Consider the following 6,041-nt stretch of genomic DNA (forward strand, 5'->3'; position numbering starts at 1 on the left):
AGGACTATGCGACTATTGCGTCTATAGTTAATAAACACTGTGACGATTTCAAATTGTCGTCATCAGCGGCGGACAATTTCAAATGCTTAATATTCACACAAGGTTTTATAGCCACAAAAGACAGCGATATAAGACGTCGTGCTCTAAATAAATTGGAATTGGAACCTGATTTGACGCTTCAAAAACTGCCTGGAGATTGTCAGCGGTTTGTGGCAATGGAGCAAGATTCCCGAAACATAGAGGAAGCAGGTATCGCTAACATTAAAAAAATATATGCTTAAAAAATAAAGGACACCCACCCGCCAGCAATTACCAACGAAGAGACAAAAAGAACCCGTCACAAAATTATCAAGATATACAAAATTCTAGGACCCCTTGTAAGCAAATGTGGATGACCTCATGGGTACAATGCATGTCAGTACGAAAGGAAAATAACATATGACCTATGCAAGCGAGCAGGGCACAAGGTCTCATATTTCAGAGCAAAAGTAGCAAAAAAGAGCTACGTAAAAACTGCAAAAATGAACCCTTCACCAACAGAGAACATAAGAAAATATGTTACGGTGAGAATCAGAAATAAAGAAATGAAACTGCAGTTCGATTCAGGGTCGGATTTATCAATTTTAGATTTTCATACCTGGAAGCGAATAGGAATGCTCACGATCACAAAGGCGGAAAAAAGTCGCAAGATCGGTAACTGGTGAAAAAATAAATTTCGAGGGTGAGGTAGTTATTAATGTGTCACTAAAAAGAACTACGAAAAAACTAAAAGTGTTCGTTCTAAGGAACGCAACGAACTTATTCGGGACCGATTGGATTCAGGAATTTGAATTATGAGACTCGCCAATTAGTGATTTCTGTCACAAAGTCAAAAATCTAACGGCCGAAGCCGACAAACCCCAAAAAGATCTCAAAAAATCTTTCCCAAGTGTTTTCTCTGAAAAAGCTTGGATGCTGCACAAAAATAAAGGCGAGATTCGAATTGCTGGATGAAGCAAAACCAATATTCAAAAAGCCACGGAGCATACCGTTCGCTTCGAGGAGAAAAATTGAATAAGAATTGGAAAGACTAATTAACACTGGGATTTTCACCCCTAATTACTATAGTGAGTGAGCAGCCCCCATCGTATACGTGAAAACAAAATCGATAGAGATCAACCCCAGGAAAAAGAGCTATACGATCATCCCAGGGGAATGAAAAGCTCGAGACGGGTGTGTTGTGGGAACTAAGTGGAATCAACCAGTCCTATGAATACCACTGGTTGAAGAGACTAAATGGAGACATTCATACCATGTTTAACCGCATGCTACGAACACGTTCCTCTCATACCACTTTAGTGGCTCCTGTATTCTTTATGATAAATACATATATTTTATACACTTTACACTACTTGTGGTTTCTTTCATTTGTGAACCCTAGCACAGGTCTACAACAAAATACCATGGTATAAAGAGTCGTCTGCCTGCCTACTACTTTTTTTTCACACTTCTGTTCACCCAGGCTGCCTTCTGCGTCTAATTTTTTTTCAATATTCTTACGACACTACCTCTCCACACCCGGACAACGTCGGGTACCCTCGCTAGTTTAAGTATAAAATATTGAATTACCTTTTGCTAGAATAATCATGTTGACACACAGGTTCTCGGTAATGTAGACGACTTTCAGCCTGGCCGGTACCAGATGGTCGACAATTTACAACCTCATTTAAAATGGATTACTCCTCTCGAGTATGATAGTTACTCGTCCAAAACCCAACTGTTCGTTTCTTAACTAACAAAGGTAAACTTCATATTTCACCTAAAACACTCGGTATTCAGACTAGCTTTATTTATGATTCGTTGTTTCCAGTTAAACTAGATTGCGCATTGACATGAGCATTATTATGACAGTTTTCTGGGTCTTACTACTTCCGCACTGACTTTAAAAAATTTCGTTTATGACACCATTACTAGAAGATTGCCTTACAGGACCAATGAATTACTGTACCCAATTTTTTTTTTCAGCAGAGATCTCTTTCCCTATATGTATTTCCTTCGCCATGTCCGAGAAACTCCATCTACCCTATGTATGGCAAGCCTCCAGAATATCAAAGAGAGGCTAACAGATGCTACACCTTGTGCAAGGATGACCTCGAACTTCCAAGGCAGAGGTGTTAATCTCCTTGAGGTATTATACATACATGCTTACATGAATATATACAATGCCTAGTGTTCCCAAATATTTACCCATCTCGTATTAGGCTCAACGTCGCTTAATTTTGGTTATCTAATGTTAATATGATTATTCTGGCAAAAGGCAATTCATAATTGTGTATTTGGATTACAAGGGACAGAAAGAAAAAACAGATAAGATATTTTTTTTCAAAAGATTTGTTTTGAAAAAGTTTAGAAGACGCTTTCCGTCCGAAGAGGATTTATGAAAAGACTGGCCAGCATCGGTTGGAGTGTCCGCTTTAATGCACGTTGTACATTTGTTCTGGTGGTTGTGACGTCACGTGCAGAGTACTGCGCTGCCGTGGGTTTACAGAGTGCACGAACAGAACTACCGAACACACAACTGAATGAGTCAGCTTTCTACTCTTCTGGCATTTTACTGATTTAGAATCGTAGCGCAAACATATTGAACAAATGTTGCAAACATATTGAACAAATGTTGCAAACGTATTGAACAAATGTTGCAAACATATTGAACAAATGTTGCAAACGTATTGAACAAATGTTGCAAAAGTATTGAACAAATGTTGCAAACGTATTGAACAAATGCTGCAAAAGTATTGAACAAATGTTGCAAACATAATGAAAAAATGTTAGAAACGTATTAAAAAAATGTTGCAAACATATTGAACAAATGTTGAAAATATACTGAACAAATGTTGCAAACATATTGAACAAATGTTGCAAACGTATTGAACAAATGTTGCAAACGTATTGAACACATGTTGCAAACATATTGAACTAATGTTGCAAACATATTGAACAAATGTTGCAAACGTATTGAACAAATTTTGCAAAAGTATTGAACAAATGTTGCAAACATATTGAAAAAATTTTAGAAACGTATTAAAAAAATGTTGCAAACATATTGAACAAAAGTTGCAAACATATTGAACAAATGTTGCAAACATATTGAATAAATGTTGCAAACATATTGAACAAATGTTACGAACATACTGAACAAATGTTACAAACGTATTGAACAAATGTTGTAAACATATTAACAAATGTTGCAAACATATTGAACAAATGTTACAAGCGTATTAAAAAAATGTTGCAAACATATTGAACAAATGTTGCAAATATATTGAACAAATATTGCAAACATATTGAACAAATGTTACAAACATATTGAACAAATGTTACAAACATATTGAACAAATGTTGCAAACATATTGAACAAATGTTGCAAACATATTGAACAAATGTTGTAAACGTATTGAACAAATGTTACAAACGTATTGAACAAATGTTGCAAACGTATTGAACAAATGTTACAAACGTATTGAACAAATGTTCCAAACCTAGTGAACAAATGTTGCACATATATTGAACTGTTGCAAACATATTGAACAAATGTTGCAAACATATTGAACAAATGTTACAAAAGTATTGAACAAATGTTGCACATATATTGAACAAATGTTGCAAACATATTGAACAAATGTTGCAAACATATTGAACAAATGTTACACATATATTTAACAAAAGTTGCAAACATATTGAACAAATGCTACAAACATATTGAACAAATGTTACAAACGTATTGAACAAATGTTGCAAACATATCGAACAAATTTTGCAAGCGTATTGAACAAATGTTACGAACGTATTGAAAAAATGTTTCAAACATATTGAACAAATGTTGCAAACATATTGAACAAATGTTACAAACGTATTGAAAAAATGTTGCAAACGTATTGAACACATGTTGCAAATATATTGAACAAATGTTGCAAATATATTGAACAAATGTTGCAAACATATTGAACAAATGTTGCAAACATATTGAACAAATGTTGCAAACATATTGAACAAATGTTGTAAACGTATTGAACAAATGTTGTAAACATATTAAACAATGTTGCAACCATATTGAACAAATGTTGCATACTGATCTGTCGCGGGTGTATAAACATTATTAACCCGTTCATCATTCGTTGCAACACAGGCTTCGGCTTTTCTTCTTTTTTTTGCATGGTCATGATCCGTTGAGTGTTTCTTCAGTGTAGCTAGCTGAAATAAACTTTTCTTTGCATAGAAAGGTAGACAAATACTTCATTTGAAGTTTAGTTTAGTCTGAGAGAACTTTATCACAGAGAGAGAGAGAGAGAGAGAGAGAGAGAGAGAGAGAGAGAGAGAGAGACTAACTTCTTATATTGTTTTGTTAACTAACTTTTTAACTCAAAAAGTTGGACAAAGTGAACAGAGATTTCAGGGCAGACATTTCGTTCTTAGCGATTATCAAAGTTTCATTACAGCATTAGATCAATGTGTCTCGCACAACTTCCACAGACAGACTGGTTCTAAAGCATTTTCTTTTCTTCCCAACTCGATAAAACACGACATTATTTCTTTACTTTCCTCTTGTATTCTGTCGTGTCGACCTCGTTTGACCTTTTACTTTGTACTTTAACCTTACCTCATCTATCTATGGAACAGAATCTGTTTTGCAAATTACGTGCTATCACGACATACCTTAGTGCATGTATATAAAAATTCATACTAGCTCATTTACTCGACATAGGGACCCAAATGTTGCACAAACTCCACATTAAATTTGAAAAGCGAACTTATTTACTCTATGAAGTGTTTTCACGTCCAACATACACTGTGCTCGCGCCATTATCTTTCGGTCTATCTAGCAGGTTGAAAACTGCTAAAAGTAGGTCTTATTCAACCGTCTATGCACTGGCCTGTGGTGCTTCCAAACCACCATGGGAAAATGGGGCAAGACGAACAAACACATAATCATCCCCATTCTGAGACCTGAATGACATGGAAAATCCAAGTTACTAAATTTTTTTAAAAGAATTTCCGACTTAAACGATATGACTATAATAGTTTGAAACATTTTCATACAGTTGGCATTAAAAAAAAACGGACAAGGTGTGGCTAAATTTAGTTGAAAGGCTATTTTTTTAAATTATGATATTTGGTCTTATAGCTTAGTAGGAAATAATGTGCTAAAAATGATTTTGTCACATTTTCGAGGAACGGCTATTTTTTTTTTTTAATTCTGATTTTGGTATTATAACTTAGTATGGAAACATGCTAAGATTTGTCTTTGCCACAATTAAGATGAAGCACTACCCTTTAAAATCTTACTTTTGTTTTATAAGAGCACAAAGAAAGGTTATAAAGTGTATTTGCTGCAATTAAGAGCAAGCGCTACTTTTTTTATTATTTTTATTCTAATATTGGTCTTATAACTTAGTACGAAAATCATATTAAGATGTGTCGTTGGCATACTTAAGATCAAGCATTGATGTTTTTAAAATCTGATTTCGGTTTTATAACGTAGTGTTGAAAAAACGTGTTAGGATGTCTCTTTGCCACCATTAAGGATATTTAGTTCTCTATCATTGCAAAAATTGTGACACCAGAGTCGGAAAATGGGATTGAGAAGTCAGCGCCCCCAAGGAGGGGAAATCTGACCTGCAAAAAGTGCTTGAGCAACCCTGTCGGCATTTTCCGGTAAGGATGCCACGGGCGATTAGCAATAAACTAACCCCTTCTCAAAGAGAGAAGACAAAGCCTGGGAGGGTAAACCATCCAGAACTGCACAAATCTAACATCCCACCGCAATCAACAGAGATCAAATCATTACAGGAATGCTCTAATCTCTGTTGATTTCGATGCCGACGATTAAGAATAAGCGCTATTTATTTTAAATCCTTATTTTGCCACAACTGAAATCAAACGTTTTTTTTTTCTTTTTTTTTAAATTTATAACTTAGTTGTTGGCAGAGACATCAAACGTTGTTTGTTTATTTTTATTATTTTATTTTATATTGAGTACTTAATATTAACAATAGTGTTAAGTG

General features: G+C 34.8%; 1 protein-coding gene across 1 annotated transcript in view; it reads right to left on the bottom strand.

Moving 5' to 3' along the window:
- Positions 1-6,041, bottom strand: part of LOC145279928 (85/88 kDa calcium-independent phospholipase A2-like) — a 421,383-nt gene that overhangs the window by 66,539 nt on the left and 348,803 nt on the right. The gene's annotated exons all lie outside the window — the stretch shown is intronic.

The sequence above is a fragment of the Euprymna scolopes genome, chromosome 7 (genome assembly GCF_053919585.1).
Source record: "Euprymna scolopes isolate OS-2025 chromosome 7, ASM5391958v1, whole genome shotgun sequence".
NCBI lineage: Eukaryota > Metazoa > Mollusca > Cephalopoda > Sepiida > Sepiolidae > Euprymna > Euprymna scolopes.